Consider the following 20,022-nt stretch of genomic DNA (forward strand, 5'->3'; position numbering starts at 1 on the left):
TCCCTATTTGTTACTGAAGAAAAAGTTTGTAATATTTATAAAATGAAAGTCAGATTAGCTGTCTCCTGTCCTACATTTCAAGTGAAATATGAGCAAAAAAGTAAAACTAAAGACTCAGTTCTCTAAACACCTGCATTTGAAATTAAAAGATACTGTGCAAGAGCCAAACACAAACCCAGAATCCACAGTAGAGGCAGCAGCACCCTCGGACAGCAGGGAAACGCACAAACGCAGGCAGACACGTCTTCTTTGCTCGTCTCTCAGTGCACATTGTGCATGTGGTCCAGGAAGAGCGTGATCCACTGCCACGCGCTTGTCCCAAAGAATTAACACATCCCACCCACCAAACCCTGAGAAGCATCATTGCTTTCCCAAATTTCATTCTGTTCAGAAGCTTTACTTGGCTTTCATTTGCTGCCATCCATAGTCTATTCTTAAATGTCACAAAAGCATAATAAGCCATCATTTTGCAAAGGACTAGCTAATTTCTTAAAGTTTGAGAAATGACAATGTAGATTTGTGCCCTAAATGTTTCACAGCACAGTCTGTAGCTGTAGACTGTTTCAGAACCTCAGATTCAGGGCTGGCCCGTGGCCAAGTGGCTGGGTTTGCGTGCTCCGCTGCAGCAGCCCAGGGTTTCTTCAGTTCGGATCCTGGGCTTGGACATGGCAGCGCTCATCAGGCCATGCTGAGGTGGCATCCCACACGCCACAACAAGAGGGACCCACAACTAAAAAATATACAACTATGTACCTGGGGGCTTTGGGGAAAAAGAGGAAAAATAAAATCTTTAAAAAAAAAAAAAGAACCTCAGATTCAATGAATTAAAAGTAAATTAAAATGTTACATTCTACCCCAAAAAGTGCACAACCTAAGAATGTTAACTAAGACGTCTCAAAGATTGAGGACCAGCAGAACACTGCCCATTTCACCCCAGAACCACACAAGTTTTCTTTGTTTCCAAACCAACTTGACAGCTACATGCATTTGAGAGAGTCAAAATAGCACAGGTGTCCTGAGCCCTCCAATCGGCTTGTGGCCCAAGGGTCAAAGTGAAATCATCTCTGGAAGCAAGATATGATCACTGTTTACAAATTCCCACAGCAGCAGATTCACCATAGGGTGCAGCGCAAATAAAGAGAAAAAGCTGTTCTACAGAAGCGAGAAGATACAAGGGAGGGTGGGTAGAAAGGGGCTCAGTGGCCTCTTCCTGGGCAGTCACGGCAAGAAAAAGGATTAAGAAACAACAGGTCTTCAAAGGACACTCAACAGAAGCCAAAACAACCACCCAACCACCTGCAAGAACCCTCCCAGCAAAAAGCAGCCAATGTATGCTCAGGGCCTTGTTCTTTCACCAGAGAGAGGACTCCAGTCCACTGAGAGAGGGTCCATGTGAGACAAAGTTACAAACAAAGACAACTGAGTTCTGCATTCAACCCCTCTCCCCAGAGCACCCTTCACACCACGCAGCTAACGCGGGCATCTTTTCAAGGTTAGCTCCTTTTAGATTGTGCTCTCAAGCTGCTACCATGGCCAGACCATTCCCTCCAGCAGCCACAGAAGACACAAGACAAATGGAATCTCTTCACTGCTGAGCTGATTCATCTGGAGACCCAGATTAAAGATTCAATTATGAACATTTCTCAAGACATCCATACTTTATCATAACTTTTTATTTACACTTCTTTGTACTTTCCGTAAAAGTCTTAGCAACTAAGCTGGTGGAAACCAGCCCTTCAAGTTCCCTCCCACACATGAGGTAGCTTTACTCTTTTCCCTACCTACAGACTACTATTTCAATAGTAAACGATGTTTGTCACAAGAAAACTAGATGGAAAGGAACGGATCACCATTCAGGACAAATATATAGCCACCACGTGAAGTGACTGACACACACCTGACTACAGCCGCGTGTGTTCTGGGTTATGTTTCCATAACAAAGTGCACGTCAGCGTGGCTGGAGTTCTAAAGCATCAGCACAGGAAGGACCAGACTCCCCAACACCAGTCTCTAAAGTGAAAAACTACTTTAGATTTACTGGATTGCTTGGCAATCGTACTTAGAAAAAGCTAACTTTATCCAGAGCTAGAAAACGCTTGGTAACGGCCACATATCTTAGACTCTGCTTGGGTACGCAGTGATCACATTTCTAGCCTCGTACATCACACAGCACTTCAAGAAATGGTTTATCTTCTAAAATTCCTTCCTTATGCTCTCTTTACTGAGCAGCTATAGTTATCTTCTCCCTTCGGGGCATTTTTGTTCTGTAATCTATAACATCTTTGGAAACTGCAATCCAGAGTCCTACTTTGAAAGCATGGGACTGAGCCTTTACTGCCCACTTGCGATCTGCCATCTTTATGACACACAAGTACAAACTCCAAGAGCAACTCAATTCTAGGAAGAAAAGATGCTGAGAAAGTCCATCGTATCTCATTTTTAGAATTTTACAAATGCACCTTAAAGTTTTAGGACAGAATACAAAATGAGGAAGTCTAGCTAGGCTTTACCAAGCTATCAGGATAAGCTTTAAAAAAAACTGTTGTTTTACTAACACCTGTTTACCTAAAGACAGGTCTTAAAGGTAAAGGATATTGATACCTTCAGATAAAAGAAGAGTCTATCTTGCTTATCATTAATCAAAAATTACAGCAATACATATGAGCCCCTTTCCCCAGACTAGAAAATAATCCAAGTCAAAATTACTAGGCAACACTCAAAATAAACAATCTTAAGAAATGTGAACCCACAACTAGAATATACAACTATGTACTGGGGGGATCTGGAGAGAAAAAGCAGGGGAAAAGAAATCTAAACAGGCTATATTTAAATTATTCTTCTTAGACAGTGTTTTCCAACTCACACACACATACAAATATTAAAGAAAATTTACAGTATTTAGCTAATTTTACCTACTACTTGCTCAAAGCTCTCTTCATTCATAGCACGGGACCTTGCACTTGGTGGACATTTAAATACGTACTAAATAAAAAAGTTTTCATACACATTTTATCATTTTATCTGCCGTAATAAAATTTCACTTATTTGTGGTCAGAGTCTGTGATCGAGCTACAAAAAAATAAAGCATACTAACCAGATTAAAAATCAAATATTTTTGAACCCAATATTGTTCTTATCTAACTTAAAATACAAAACTGCAACTGATACACTGCAGAGATACTTGTACTGTCTCCACGGAAACTGGTTACAAGTTGCCCCAAAATGCTTCTGTTTTGTTTTGTGTTGAGAACGCAGTGAAGCACAGCATCACAGCTACAGGCTACACAGCACACAACCTATAACTTTCATTGTGATTTTGTCACTACACCCTATTTAATCTCAATAGAGGCTGCAACAAATTACATGTTTAAAGTGCTCAGAAGTATTAAATTATACTTTAGAAGAAATGTCTCTAGGAAGTCAGGTTCAATTTCAATATGTTATCACTCTATCTAACTTATTAACTATTTAAGACCGCAGCATTATATATCTAAAGTCGTATAGTTTACCAAACCTACAAGACTCTCGTTGCATTATTAAACAGGTAACAGTCAGAATATAGACAAATGAAATTTTTAGGCCTTTAAATAACTGCATTACAGGGTTGGAAACATTTTCTGAGCAAGTTATTTTCTGCAAAAGTTTCAGTGTTTACACTATTTTATCTTTTTAAAATTGTAAAATACTTTGTTTAATTTATGAGTAATAAGCAACAAAGTAGGGGGGAAGTTGAAGAATTTCAAGTTATATAAATGTTTTTGGTAAACCAAATACTTTTTTTTAATTTCTAAAATGTAATAATTGGCTAGTCAAATGCAGCCAAGTTTTATATTTTCTATCAAATCTTAAAGACAAAATTCTTGGTAAGCCGTACGTAATAAAATATAATTTATAATAAATGGCTACAAAATTTTAAAGCAGGGGAGTCACATATTCGGTTCCTCTGATTATTTCAATATCTATCAAATCTAAACAATCTTTCTCCAATTAGAAAAGATCCTCCAGCATTAACAATTATGCAAAATGAAAAAGAACTTATCTGACCACCCCTGGCAAACCTTTATTTTCAATGTGACCAACAGTCAGACTGAAGAACCAGCCTTTGACAACTTAGATCCTTACCCAAGAGGAAGTAAGGCTCAAAAGGGCAAAGGACAAAGTCCGTCTCCCTTCCTCTTCTCTAAATCTCCACTTCCTCTCAGTGTAACCTGTTCGTTTAAATAACAAAATGACAAAGCAGCAAAGAAAGTGCAACACGAAGTGTATGTGGAAACCTAATCTTTAAAAGAAGAAACGTTTATCTCAGAAGGTAAAAATGGACTGTGTAGCAAATATCAGAGAAGTGTGGGATTTAATTCAGTTTCAAAAACCTAGACTCAGACACTATGTGTACCATAGTTTTATTTTTAAGGATCTCTAGAAACTAAAATTATTCCTATAATCAAACTCATTTAATAGCAATAATATATTCTATGCTCTTTGCACTTCTGACTTCAAGTTAGGCCTGAGATTTAACTGTACAGAAAGTTTATCTTCTCTAAATTCTTTTTTTTTTAAGATTTTATTTTTTTCCCTTTTTCTCCCCAAAGCCCCCAGGTACATAGTTGTATATGTTTAGTTGTGGCATGTGGGACGCCACCCCAGGGTGGCTTGTGAGTAGTGCCATGTCCGCCTCCAGGATCCAAACCTGCGAAACCCTGGATGGCCAAAGCAGAGCGTGGGAACTCAGCCACTCTGGCTGCAAGCTGACCCAATCTTCTCTAAATTCTTAAAGAAAAGTCTTTTATATTGAAGAAACAAAAGACAAAGAGATAGGGAGGCAAGGGGAAGAAAAAGAATTTTAAAACTCGATCAAGGATGATAAACAGATTTCACCAGACTGATCGTTTAGTAGGTATCACGGCATGTTCTTAATCTTTCCCCCAAGCTACCACAAAACTTGAACATTTAAGTCAAAACACATTTCTAAGTCTCCCAAACCCAATTAAACCAACTTCTTCCCCAACTACAGCCCAGCTTCCTCTACCCTACCTGTCCCACAACCTTCCCTCCACTCAGTCTCCTGCAGGAAGGAAAAATTCTCACTCTTAGAAAACTAGAGAAACTACCTGGGTCAAAGTAACAAAATAGATTTAAGGTAAAAAATATTGCCCTTGGTTTGTTTTTCAAAGACTTTCTGTTGGAAAAAGTCAGCTTTCTAAAGTACTGACTACTAAATATAAGACAAAATAAATCAGTTTAATGACTTAACTGTCCCCAAACCACAAATGCCACCCTAAAAACACAGTATTTCCAATCCTCATCCAGCTCTTTCATTTCCACCCAGGAGGAAGAGCAGCGGCTCTGGGTGCACAGGATCCCAGTGGTGCACCTCAGAACCACGGCAACAGGCGGCCTTCACGCAGCGACACAGCCCAAGTTCCAACTGACAACAGCCTGACCTGCTAGATAGGTCAAGGTCTAACTGGACAAACATTTAGGTAAAATGTTTAACATACATCCTCCAAATATGTATTTTAGCTTGGTCCTAACAGTGATTAAGATAAGTTCCACAACAACAGCTATGACAAAGCGTCAGAAGCAGCACACTAATATTAAGTTGTTTTTCCCACAAAGCACTCTTAATTATACCAACCCAACCAAAAGAAGTGGACTATATTTCCTTAAGTCGGCCGCATAAGTGCTCTGGCTATCCTAAAAACCTCCACTGATTCAAAACTTATACTCCAAATACATGTCCCTCTCCAACTTACAAGTGCTTAAGGGTAACAGGCAAGATATACTTGCTAAGCAGCTGGATCCAGAACCAGTAAGGACATTTAAAATAATTTCTTTAGACTTACATTTGTATCATATAAAAGAGCTGTCTATGACAAAGCTGTCAACAAGTTGTGTGGGGGGAGAGGGGCACCTTTAAAAAACTAATGACAGACTCTCCATTTGAACAAAGTTCCAACAGTTTGTCTTCAGATGTAACTTCCGAGTTAAACATACCACATTGGAAGCTTCAACTTCAGATATTAGGAAATTAGGACAGCCACAAACCCAGAAATTTTACATCAACATTTCTTTTGGCAGCAACAATATAATTATACAGCAAGTTATTTTGTATCCTCTAATAGTTAAGAGGCAAGAATAACTCTGGCAGGATATTTTAAATACGGAGAGTTTCAAAGTTCCTTAAATCTACATATTGCCATGAACAAGTTTTCATCTCCAAACTTAAACATAAAGCTGCCATGGAAATTACATTTTTTATGCCTTTGAATTAACCCCCAGTAATGCAGTTCTAATCTACCATACCACCACCCCTGGTGAACTGCCACAATGAGACCAGCACGTTAAGAAAGTCAACTTCAAAATCACCAGAATAAGACATTCTAACATTCAAATGGAAAATGACATGCACACCAGTACTCCATCAATGGACCTGAAACAGGTTCCGGAAACAGTATTCCGAAATTTACATTTTCCCCTGCTTCCCTCCCACAGATATGCCTTCAGTGCTCTTGTAGTATCAAATATTTAAAACAAAAGCTCAATCCAGAACTTCATTTGACAGCTGTTGCTATTTTAAGTTGCAAGAAAAAAAAGGCTTTCAATACCCTGCATTAAACAAATACTTATTTATGCGTCGGGCCATACCAGCTACAGCGACCCACCTCTGTAATTTACACCTTATTTTATGGTATTCCATGACAGAACACCCAAAACATTAAAGTAGTATGATCTGAAGCTTCTTTTCAAGCATGTTTACAGGAAGAATTACCTCATAAAAAACCATCCACTTTTATGTGACTCTCAAACTCCATGCCCAGAAGCTAATGACTAGTTTATAAGCAAGATAATGACTAGTTCAATGGAAACAGCATTATGACAATAAGCTCAGACTGGCTCACCATGTTATGATCTGCTTGCCTAATATGTATGTTTAGCTACTGTAGTCAGCAATGTCCAAATATAAATTTGAAACATTTAATGGTTGGTTCTGTTCTAGATTTTAAGTTCATCCTACCTTTTCAAAACATAGTTTTAATGTAAGGCTGTCCACATTTCTTATTTTTTTAAGAAAACATATTCCCTAGAGTAGAAAAAAAAGAGTTAAGGAACAAATTAAATTGTTATTCAATTTCCTATAAGCACACACACACAAAAAATCCAATGTCCAAAATCTCAAATATTTCAGCACACCTCTACCTTAACAGAAATTCAAAACCAATAAGTTTCAAAACTAAAAGGAAAATAAACTTCAAACAGGTTGGGCATTACATTCCATAAATAAGAGTTCCCTACACTGTGAATGTACCCATAAATATACCAATAAATACCCTGTTGACTTAAAAGTGAAGAACTTCACTTGCATCCCAATTACTGGTACGTGGCATGAAGGCATAAGGCAACCAGCAAAACTACAAAAAGTATTTTTTAGAAAAGTCAATCATACAAAATCGCCCCCTTCACAACAACACGGATGGACCCGGAGGGCATTAAGCGGCTCTGATCTCACTCGCACATGGAAGAGAAACGCGCACAGTGCAGCGTCCCCGGGGCGCGGGGCTGGGGGTGGGCGGAGGCGGCGAGGGGGGCGCCTTGATACTGATACCGGGACTGACAAACGGGAAGAACGCACAGCTGCAATCTCACAACGTTATCAACTCTTATGAGCTCGATAAAACAAAAACCAGCTCGCCGCATTTTGTTTACTTAAACGCTAAGTTTAATCCTGACCTATCAAAACCCTCAGCCTGGAAAATTAGCACCGCGCTTGCAAACGCCAGCAGAATCCGGACGCATGCCACACGGCGAGGCGCGCTCAGTTTCCGAAAAATTACACGAGAAACGCAGGATGACGTCAAATATCTCAGCTGGGGAACCAACCCACCCACCCATCCTGCTCCGAAGTTTTCATCCAAAATTCGATCAAAAATGGAACCTCTGAAAATTTTAAAGCGCCCCGCAATTAAAACTTCGAGGTAAACTGGAAGGGGACGAACGTGAAAATTTCCACTTCGGGCAGCTGCAGCTAACAAGCAAATACCTAAAATAGGAAGGAGAAACCGCCGCCGCCGCCGCTCTCCCAACCCCCGGGGGCCCAGCTGACGGCGGCGCCCGACAGGTGGAGACCGACGACCCGGCCCGCGCCCGCGGCGCCCGCCGCCCGCCTTCCGCGGGCCTCCCGGAGCCGGCGCGCCGCGTGGGTCCCGACGGGCGGGCGCGCGCAGGGCCCGCGGCCGAAACCCAACTTCGGCGGCCGGGAAGGGCCGTTGCGCAACGCCGGCCGGGCGCCGCTCCCCGCAGGCCGCGCCGCCGCGCAGGGGCCCCGCGCAGCCGCATGTCCGGGCCCGGGCTCCGAGCGAGGCCTGCGCGCGCCGGGCCGCGGGCTCGCGGGGCGCAAGGGGCGCGGCCGGGCCGGGCAGGGCGCGGGCGGCGGAGGGGACGCGGCCCGGAGGCCGAGGGGCCCGCGCGCTGAGCCCTTACCTTCTAGGGGCCCGCGCTCTCCCCGCCGCGGGCGGCCGCAGCCCTGGGCATGTCCGTGCGCGCGGGGCCGTGCCGGGGACGCGAGCCAGGCGCTCAGCAGGCGGCACCGCCCAGCCCGGGCTCAGCCCCTCTCCGCGGCCGCTGCCATCTTGTCCCGGCGGCTGAGAGGAAACGGCCGGACGCCCTCCCCCGCCCGCTGCCGCGGCTGCTCTGGCTGCCGAGCGCCGGGCCCGTCTGCCTCATCTTCCTGCCCGGGGCGCGGGTGGGGACGGCGGCTCCGACGGCTCGGCTACGGGCGGCGCGCGGCGCGGGGCGCGGGGCGGAGGCGGCCCATGCCCGACCGCGGCCGCGAGGGGGGGCGCGGGCACGGCGCGCAGGCGGCGACGGCGGCAGGCCCGGCTCTCGGCTCGCCGCCCGCCGGCAGGCGTCACCCGCCCGCTGCGCCGGCCCCGGCCCCGCCCCGCCCCGCGCCGCCGCCCGCCCCGCCTCCGCGCCGCCGCCCCGCGCCCGCCCCGCCTCCGCGCCGCCGCCCGCCCCGCCTCGGCCCGCCCGGCCGCTCCCTGTGGCTCCGCGCCCGCCGGCCCCGGCCCCGCCCCGCGCCCCCCGGCGCCCCGCCGCTGCTCCGGGCCGCGCTCCAGGCCCGGTCCGCCCGAGATGTGGGTTTAAAAAAGGTCCTCGCCCCGGGAACGGCTGGGAACGCGGAAGCGGGATTTCACGGGCCTTCCGGAGCCGGTCATCACAGTGTCCCCTTCCACCGCTTTAGAATCTGTCTCTTGGCTGCTTTTTTTAAAGGTCCAAAAATAAGGAAAGGGGAAACGCTCACTGCCCGTGAACCATCCCGGTCTAAAACAGGTCCTCCCCACACCCCGACCCCCACCCCGAGGAGTCGCGGGAACTGTAAATCAGGTTCAAGGACGGGGCAAAGGCCCTCTCGGAAATTCTCCAAGAGCATCTCTCTAGTCCAAACCCCGTAAACGTGAAGTTCACCCACCTCCGCGTTGGTGATTCTGCATCGAGTTAGTCCACTCCTGGAGACTAGGAAATCAACAGAATGGCCCATCTCGGACCACGGAATCATAGAATCATAGGACTGGAGAGATAAAGGAAACTGAAAGATCCTCGGTGGAAAGTCTTAAGCTAGGACACGGGTTCGAAGACATTTAGGTGGCGTGCCCGAGGTTATACAGCAAAGCCCTGGCATTCGCCCCCTCTCCTTTTCCCCAGGAAACAACCGACCTTCTGAGTACCTCTCATTCAGAGTTAAGTTTTTTAGATATACGTTTCCTCTCTTTCCTTTTGTTCTGAGTTAACGTTTAACCTTTGGGAAACAGCTTTCTCTGAGGTTAAAAGCGCCCTTTCTTTGTTCCCTCCATAATCTTCCCTGGGAGGACAGACTACGACGTCTGTGTTTATCCCCAGACATTTTCTGTGGCAGTAAGAGGGGCAGTGAGAAGGGAGTGGCAAATGGCTGCATATTTGATACCACACATTTATTCCCTACCGCTTTTCAAACTGGGAGAGGAGTATTCTGGAGGAGGCCTTTAAAAGAGAAAAGGATAGTATGCCCTGAGGCAGTTGGAAATAACTTTTTCGAATGACAGTTGTCTTCAAGTTAGGGAGGATAACCAGTTACAAAGGCCTCCAAAGTGGAAAAACAAAAGAATGACTGTCTCTCAGAGAGAGAGCAGCATATTAGCCGTTCCTTTTTACTAGTATTTAGTTACTTTTGATTTTTTTAAAAAAAAGCAAGAGTTAAAGGAACCAAAAAAGGATAAAAACATTACTCAAAGGAGAAAGTTACAACAATTGAAAACATCTACCAGCGAGTCAGGGAAAATATTCCACTAGAACATCAAACTTTCAGAATTTTTGCAAAACATTTCTCTAGGTCCCCTCCAATGGGACACTGGCATTCTCCCTACTTGTGGCATTGCTACATCTGTGAAAAAGGTGAAAAGGGAGGATTTTTTTTTTTCCTTTCTATCCCTGACATTGGTACTCACTACATTATAAATTCCAAGAGGGGATTCTGTCGTCATTTTTTTTTTACTACTACATGGCCAGTGCCTAAGACACTGCCTAATAGTAAGTCCTTAGTAAATGTTGCTAAATAAGTAAATGTACACTATTAATTCCAATTCTCCTCCACTTTATACCTATTGTCTAGTAACTCGCCTTTCCAATCCATTCTGAACACCAACATCCAGATAAGTTTTCAAAGCCCCCGATTTAGCCATTTTATGAAATTTGTTTAAAAATGGGAAACTTCTCAGTGTTAAATTCTTTTTAAAAATACAGACAATTGGAGTTAAGTGCACACATTCCGCTTTGGCAGCCCGGGGTTCACCAGTTCAGATCCTGAGGGCGGACACGGCACCACTTGGCAAGCCATGGTGTGGCAGGCGTCCCACATATAAAGTAGAGAAAGATGGGCATGGATATTAGCTCAGGGCCAGTCTTCCTCAGCAAAAAGAGGAGTATTGGCAGCAATTAGCTCAGGGCTAATCTTCCTCAAAAGAGTAAATAAATAAAAATACAGACCACTAAATTGTATATTAAAAAAGTTAATTATGCATCAAAAGATAATAATCTTTTCACTCAAAAATATTACTTAGGGAGGTGAGCCTGTATTGCGATGAATTTCCCTCTTAGAACTGCTTTTGCTGCATCCCAAATGATTTGGTGTGTCGTGTTCTCATTTTCATTTGTCTCCAGATAATATTTGATTTCTTCTTTAATTTCTTCAATGATCCATTGTTTGTTCAGAAGCGTGTTGTTTAGTCTCCACATTTTTGCACCCTTTTATGCTTTTTTCTTGTAGTTGATTTCTAGTTTCACAGCATTATGATCAGAAAAGATGCTTGATATTATTTCAACTCTCTTGTATTTATTGATGTTTGCTTTGGTTCCCAAAATATGGTCAACCCTTGAGAATGTTCCATGTGCACTTGAGAAGAATGTGTAACCTGCTGTTTTTGGATGAAGTGTTCTATATATATCTATTAAGTCCATCTGGTCTAATTTTTCATTTAATTCTATTATTTCCTTGTTGATTTTCTGTCTGGATGTTCTGTCCATTGGTGTTAATGGTGTGTTGAGGTCCCCTACTATTATTGTATTGTTGTTGATGTCTTCTTTTAGTTCTATTAAGAGTTGCTTTACAAATTTTGGTGCTCCTGTGTTGGGTGCATATATATTTATAAGTGTTATGTCTTCTTGGTGGAGAGTCCCTTTTATCATTATATACTGTCCCTCTTTGTCTTTCTTTATCTGTTTTGCTTTGAAATCTACCTTGTCTGATATTAGTATAGCGACACCTGCTTTCTTTTGTTCATTATTAGCTTGGAGTATTGTTCTCCATCCCTTCACTCTGAGTCTGTGTTTGTCTTTGGGGCTGAGGTGTGTTTCCTGGAGGCAGCATATTGTTGGATCTTGTTCTTTGATCCATCCTGCCACTCTGTGTCTTTTGATTGGAGAGTTCAATCTATTTACATTTAGAGTGATTATTGAGATGTGGGGGCCTACTGATGCCATTTTATGTCTTGTTATCTGGTTTTCTTCAATTTCCTTTGTTTCTCGTCCCATGGTTTAATCTGTTCTGATGAAGAGCTGCTACTCTCTGTTGTTGTCCTTCTACTTATCTCCTCAGCTCTTCGTTTTGTAGCCCCTTTCCTTTTTTGGATTTTTCAGGAATGAGGGTTTTCCTGAGGATTTCCTGAAGAGGAGGTTTTGTGGCAATGAACTCCCTTAATTTTTGTTTATCTGGGAAAGTTTTTATTTCTCCATCGTATTTGAAGGATATTTTCGCTGGGTAGAGAATTCTCGGCTGTAGATTTTTGTCCTTCAGATTTTTGAATATATCATTCCACTCTCTTCTAGCCTGTAAAGTTTCTGCTGAGAAATCTGCTGATAGCCTGATGGGGGTTCCTTTGTAGGGTAGTTTCTTTTGCCTGGCTGTCCTTAGTATTTTCTCCTTGTCGTTGACTTTTGCTAGCTTCACTACTATATGCCGTGGGGTTGGTCTTCTTGCATTGATAAAGTTTGGAGATCTGTTGGCTTCTGTCACCTGAAGATCCATCTCTCTCACCAGATTTGGGAAGTTCTCAGCCATTATTTCTTTGAATAGGCTTTCTGCCCCTTTCTCCTTCTCTTCTCCCTCTGGTATACCTATAATCCTTACGTTGCATCTCCTAATTGTGTCTGATAATTCTCAGAGAGTTTCTTCATTTCTTTCTAGTCTTACTTCTCTCTCCTCGTCTGCCTGCAGCATTTCTATATTGCCATCTTCCAAATTGCTAATTCTTTCCTCCAAATTATCGGCCCTACTGTTCAGTGCATCTAGATTTTTCTTGATCTCTAGGAATGGTTCAACATCTGCAAGTCAATCAACGTGATATACTACATCAACAAAATGAAAAACAAAAACCACATGATCATCTCAATAGATGCAGAGAAAGCATTCGACAAGATCCAACACCCATTTATGATAAAAACCCTCAATAAAATGGGTATAGAAGGAAAGTACCTCAACATAATAAAGGCCATATATGACAGACCCACAGCCAACATCATACTCAATGGACAAAAACTGAAAGCCATCCCTCTGAGGACAGGAACAAGACAAGGGTGCCCACTTTCACCACTCCTATTCAACATAGTACTGGAGGTGCTGGCCAGAGCAATTCGGCAGGAAAAAGAAATAAAAGGAATCCAAATAGGTAACGAAGAAGTAAAACTCTCGCTGTTTGCAGACAACATGATCTTATATATAGAAAACCCCAAAGACTCCATAGAAAAACTATTAGAAATAATCAACAACTACAGCAAAGTAGCAGGGTATAAAATTAACGTACATAAATCAGTAGCATTTCTATACACTAACAATGAACTAACAGAAAAAGAACTCAAGAACTCAATCCCATTCACAATCGCAACAAAAAGAATAAAATACCTTGGGATAAACTTAACCAAGGAAGTGAAGGATCTATACAATGAAAACTACAAGACTTTCTTGAAAGAAATTGACGACAACATAAAGAGATGGAAAGACATTCCATGCACATGGATTGGAAGAATAAACATAGTTAAAATGTCCATACTACCTAAAGCAATCTACAGATTCAATGCTATCCCAATCAGAATCCCAAGAACATTCTTCACAGAAATTGAACAAAGAATCCTAAAATTCATATGGGACAACAAAAGACCGCGAATTGCTAAAGCAATCCTGAGCAAGAAAAACAAAGCCAGCAGAATCACAATCCCCGATTTCAAAACATACTACAAAGCTACAGTGATCAAAACAGCATGGTACTGGTACAAAAACAGGTCCACAGATCAATGGAACAGAATTGAAAGCCCAGAGATAAAACCACACATCTATGGACAGCTAATCTTCGACAAAGGAGCAGAGGGCCTACAATGGAGAAAAGAAAGTCTCTTCAACAAATGGTGCTGGGAAAACTGGACAGCCACATGCAAAAGATTGAAAATTGACCATTCTTTTTCACCATTCACCAAAATAAATTCAAAATGGATCAAAGACCTAAAGATTAGGCCTGAAACAATAAGTCTTCTGGAAGAGAATATAGGCAGTACACTCTTTGACATCAGTTTCAAAAGAATCTTTTCGGACACTATAACTCCTCAGTTGAGGGAAACAATAGAAAGAATAAACAAATGGGACTTCATCAGGCTAAAGAGCTTCTTCAAGGCAAGGGAAAACAGGATTGAAACAAAAAAACAGCTCACTAATTGGGAAAAAATATTTACAAGCCACTTATCTGACAAAGGGTTAATCTCCATAATATACAAAGAACTCACACTGCTTAACAACAAAAAAACAAACAACCCGATCAAAAAATGGGCAGAGGACATGAACAGACATTTCTCAAAAGAAGATATGAATATGGCCAATAGACACATGAAAAGATGTTCATCATCGCTAATCCTCAGGGAAATGCAAATCAAAACTACACTAAGATATCACCTTACACCCATTAGATTGGCAAAAACATCCAAAACCAAGAGCGACAAATGTTGGAGAGGTTGTGGAGAAAAAGGAACCCTCATACACTGTTGGTGGGAATGCAAACTGGTACAGCCACTATGGAAAACAGTATGGAGATTTCTCAAAAAGTTAAAAATAGAAATACCCTATGACCCAGCCATCCCATTACTGGGTATCTATCCTAAGAACCTGAAATCAGAAATCTCAAGAGTCCGTTGCACCCCTATGTTCATCGCAGCATTATTTACAATAGCCAAGACGTGGAGCCAACCTAAATGCCCAGAAACTGATGATTGGATAAAGAAGATGTGGTATATATACACAATGGAATACTACTCAGCCATAAAAAAGACAAAATTGGCCCATTCACAGCAACGTGGATGGACCTCGAGGGTATTATGTTAAGCGAAATAAGCCAGTCAGAGAAAGACAAACTCTATATGACTCCACTCATAGGTGGAAGTTAGTATATTGATAAGGAGATCTGATCGGTGGTTACCAGGGAAAAGGGGGGGTGGGGGGAGGGCACAAAGGGGGAAGTGGTGTACCCACAACATGAGTAACAAAAATGTACAACTGAAATCTCACAAGGTTGTAATCTATCAAAACATTAATAAAAAATATATATATATATATATCACTTAGGGCCAGCCCAGTGGCATAGTGGTTAAGTTTGTCCACTCCACTTCAGTGGCCCAGGATTTGCTGGTTCAGATCCCAGGCGTGGACCTGCACACTGCCCATCAAGCCATGCTGTGGCAGTGTCCCACATACAAGATAGAGGAAGATTGGCACAGATGTTAGCTCAGGGCCAACTTCCTCATATATATATATATTATATATATATTACTTAAATGCTGTGTACCAGGCACTGTGCTGTGGTCTGAGGATACAGTGGTGAATAGGAAGACACCTGTGAGCTTATACTCTCTCTAGAAAGTTGGCTATTGAACAAATAGTTAATTATAACATGAGTAAGCATTATAAAAAAGGGAAGTACAGTGCACAATGAGGGGCTAGAACAGGAGGACGTAATCAAAGGGCATAGTGGGGAAGTCACAGAAAGCCGGGTTCTTTCCTCATGCTCCAGGACTCCGCTAACCCCTCACTTCCTCGGAGAGGAACCGCCTACTCGTCTGACTAAGCTAAATTCCCATATTTCTTTCCTTTGTAGCATTTTTCTCAGTTGCCATCGTATATTTATTTTCTGGTTGTTTGAGCACTGTTTATGTCGTCCACTAATCTGAAGGCTCCACGGAAGCAGAGAGCACATCTTTTTTGTTCTCCATTGTATCCCCAGCACTGAAAGAGTGATGCACAGCAGGTGATCAACAGGACCAGCCACATGTGGGGCCCCTTGTTCAAAATTATTGCAGATTTCAAGATGGTGACAGAAGAGGATTAAAGCAATCACAGGACTTTCTGAGCACAGACCTGTATGCAACTGCAGAGGTTGAGTGAATGAATGAAAGTTGGGATCTAAAGAACGTGCAGGAGTGAACCCAAACAAAGGCAGAAGACAAGAAATATGCAAAGGCCATGTAGAAAAGGGCAATAGAGAGTAGAATTTGAAAAACTGAAAGATAGTTTTTAGTCACAGTGAGAGGCTAAAGCGAGATGGAGGAGAGTATAGGAGAAGTGAGGGCCGGATTGGGATTTAGGACCTCATTCTTGCCAGCAAAGGAAGCTGCTGAAGGGTCTAAGGAGGGGCACAACAGGATGCAAGAAACTATTGGCTTTGCGTGTGGGAACCATCTATTTTCCTTATTTCTACTTTTCTGTATTTTCCAAATTTCCCTTCCAATAACTTCCAATCTCATTCAGAGTGAAAGCTAAAAGCCTTACAATGAACCTGTCGGGGCCTGGATTTGGCCACCCCAAGATATGTCTTTTTGGCATGATGATTATTTCAGGCTAGTTACTTTGCAGACAGGAAAGCAACTGAAAAGTAAATTTACTTACCCTTTGTAAGAGATATTTACATTGTAAAGGAACTCTCCATCTGTAAAGATATCTCCCTCTCTCCCAGGAATAAGGGGAGATGACCTTGTCTCTAGAAATTCTTAATCAATGGGGAAGGCAAGGACTTAAATCTGCATTTGTTTATTGTGCTTGTCTGGTAACCTCCTGTAACTGACTCCCTGCCCCCAACATCCTCCTTTGTCTTTAGATATATGATATTTGGGGTGGTGGTTTCCGCCATTTTGGCAGGTTGCTTGGCTGGCCTGGGCCTCTCCCATGCATGCATTGATGGGTAAAGATGGCAAGCAGTGGGATGTGTTGGAGTACATGAGGAAGTCAATTGGTGTAAACCTAATTCAGCCTGACCTTGTCTTTCCAAAAGGGCCTGACCAAGGCATGCATTGAGCATGCATTGTATATCTGCTTTAGAGATTCCCTATGGCAAGAACAAAGGCCCTTGAGATAAAGGTGCAACTTCCCTCCCCCTCCCAATGTTGGCATTTCCTGAAGGATTAGCATCTTTCCTTAGGTTAGGAACTGATTGCTGTGCTCACCTGTGACCACCCAGCTCGAGACAATAGACTTGCCTCCTGCTACACCCTCCAAGACAGCAGACCCACTATCAGCTGTGTCCATCAAGCACTGTGCTGACAGGGAAATCTTGTGACTATTGTGGGAGGGACATTTCAATCATATGTGAAACATCCTGTTTGGGGGTATATAACCACTCTGTGCACCCCACTTCTTCAGTGCCCTTTCTTCCTTTGAGAAGAAAGGCCCTGGGCCATGGTCCTCATAAAGCTTTGTTTAATTTTCTCTTGCTATTCTGTCTCATGTGAATTTAATTCGTTCTCCAGCCAGATGAACCCAGAGAAGGCAGAGGAAATGTCTTCCTCCCCTACAAACCTAAAATGATCTGTGAGATCCTACAGAGAACTGACCCACAAGGAATTCACCTCTACTTTTTGCCTCCTTACTCCAGCCACTCCCTCCTCAGGTATGGGGACACCACCACCACCACCACCACCCCTGGGCCTGGAACACCCCCTGAGTATCTCCTTTTCAGGTCCTTACTCAAACGTTAACCTTCTCAATGAAGACTTCCTCTGTAGTAACCACCTGTACTGTCAATGAAAATAAGCCACACCCAATCTATAAATGAAAATTAGGGTGAGATTATTCTGATCCAAAATGTGAGGACCATGGCCCAGGGCCTTCCTTCCCAAACAAAGGAAAGGCATCAAAGAAGTGGGGTGTACAGAGCGGTTATATCCCCTCAAAGAGCATATTTCACATATGATTGAAATGTCCCTTTTACAACAGTCACAAGACCGCTCTGTCAGCACAGCGATTGATGGACACAGCAGTTAGTAGGTCTGCTGCCTTGAGGGACACAGCAGGAAGCAGGTCTGTTGTCTCAAGCTGGGCGATCACAGGTGAGTGCAGCAATCAGCTCCTAACCTAGGAAGAGATGCTTATCCTTAAGGAAATGCCATGTCGGGGGAAGTTGCACCTTTATCTTAAGGGCATTTGTTCTTGCCATAGGAAATGTTTAAAGCAGATATACAGTGCATGCTGAATGGCCATGTCAGGCCCTTTTGGAAAAACAAAGTCAGGCCAAATGAGGTTTACACCAAATGGCTTCCTCATATACTCCAATATATCCTATTGCTTGCCATTTCTATTTGTCAGTAGGTACACATAAACTCCCTACTTTTATCTTTGTCTTTCTCCTTAGGACTTACCACCATCTAAGATGCTGCAGTACAGATTTTATCCCCCACCCCCACCCCTCATCAGAAAGTAAGGTTCCTGAGGGCAGCAATGTTTGTCTGTTTTGTTGGCTGCTCTGTCCCCAGAGCCAAGATCACAGCCTGGCATACAAAAATAACAAGACATATGTCTTATTTGTAAAGTGAAAGAATGAATTTCCTGTGTAAGCAGTATGAAACCCTCCATGAACTCAGACAGCATTACAATGGTTTGAGACCACCTAGACGTGAACTCTAAGACGTCTCTCTTAGGTCTTTCCACAACCCCCACACCCAAAACTTCCTCCATCCAAAGGAGGCCAGTCCTCCTCGAACTTAGCTTGTGCTCGTCACTGCCCTTGTTCAACAGGGAGGTATCAATAGGGAGAAATGGCCCTCCACAGCCCTGGAGATGTTGCTGATGCTTCTCCAAAGGAAAATCTTGGGGGCCGGCCGGGTGGCACAGCAGTTAAGTGTGCACGTTCCACTTCTCAGCAGCCCAGCGTTCGCTGGTTCAGATCCCAGGTGCAGACATGGCACCGCTTGGCAAAAGCCATGCTGTGGTAGGCATCCCACATATAAAGTAGAGGAAGATAGGCACAGATGTTAGCTCAGGGCCAGTCTTCCTCAGCAAAAAGAGGAGGATTGGCAGTAGTTTGCTCAGGGCTAATCTTCCTCAAAAAAAGAGAGAAGAAAACCTTGGAATTTGGTTACAGAGCCTGAGTCATCAACCCACACTCCCCTTCCTCAAGGAAGTTTGGGGTTTGTGGTCCTTGTTGACGTTGCTTTCCTCCAGACCCTAGGTATCCTTTCAAATCTTTGGCATCCTCCCTCCCAGGAGGTCCTGGCCTCCTTATGCAAATAATTTACCTTCTCCCTAGAGATCTCCTCCCTAGAGATACCTGGTCCTCAGGGAGAGGCGGCTGGAAAGGAAAACACATTTGGGAGTGTCTCACTCCTACCTTCATTTGCGTAACTGAAAGGCCCACTCAAATAACTCTGCAGCTCAAAGATTGCTTTCTCTTACTTTAAAAAAAGAAACTGTTCCCACTGGATTCATGCAGATAAAATAATCTCATCTTAATCTGAAAGCTCGGTATTACAGTCAGCAGAAAGCAAAAATCTCATATAGTGAAATTCATCCTTGAAAATGATCCAGATTGCTAGATTAGTGTAGCGTACATTGTATACAACCTTGTACAATAATATGGACATATAAATGATCTGCTACTTGTAGATTGTCATAAAGTCAATTTTTCACGTTTCCTCTCTTAGAGCACTTCAGAAATTTTATGAAGTGTCAACGAAAATAATCCATAACCAATCTATAAATGAAAATTTGGGTGAGTTTATTCTGAGCTGAAATCTGAGGACCATGGCCGGGGGCCTTTCTTCCCAAAGGAAGAAAGGGCACCAAAGAAGTGAGGTGTACAGAGTGGTTATATACCCCCAAGCAGGACGTTTCACATATGATTGAAATGTCCCTCCCACAAGAGTCACAAGATTGCCCTGTCAGCACAGCACTTGATGGACACAGCTGATAGTGGGTCTGCTATCTTGGAGGGTGTAGCAGGAGGCAAGTCTATTGTCTCGAGCTGGGTGGTCACAGGTGAGCACAGCAATCAGTTCCTAACCTAAGGAAAGATGCTTAATCCTTAAGGAAATGCCAACATTGGGAGGGGAAGGGAAGTTGCACTTTTATCTCAAGGGCCTTTGTTCTTGCCATAGGGAATCTCTAAAGCAGATATACAATGCATGCTCAACAGCCACGGTCAGGCCCTTTTGGAAAGACAAGGTCAGGCCGAATTAGGTTTATACCAA

At 43.3% G+C, this 20,022-nt stretch overlaps 1 protein-coding gene across 3 annotated transcripts in view; it reads right to left on the minus strand.

The window, feature by feature from the left end:
- HIPK3 (homeodomain interacting protein kinase 3) overlaps window positions 1-20,022 on the minus strand; it is a 162,521-nt gene that overhangs the window by 88,780 nt on the left and 53,719 nt on the right. The window contains exon 1 of one of the 3 annotated variants that reach the window (XM_044750018.2): window positions 8,479-8,816. The exons of 1 other annotated variant lie outside the window; for it this stretch is intronic. The gene's annotated coding sequence lies outside the window, so the exon portion shown is untranslated. Of the gene's footprint in view, window positions 1-8,038; window positions 8,176-8,478; window positions 8,817-20,022 lie in introns of those variants that run through there. One more of the 3 variants, XM_070487501.1, reaches the window with a different exon arrangement.

The sequence above is a fragment of the Equus asinus genome, chromosome 17, assembly GCF_041296235.1.
Source record: "Equus asinus isolate D_3611 breed Donkey chromosome 17, EquAss-T2T_v2, whole genome shotgun sequence".
Taxonomy (NCBI): domain Eukaryota; kingdom Metazoa; phylum Chordata; class Mammalia; order Perissodactyla; family Equidae; genus Equus; species Equus asinus.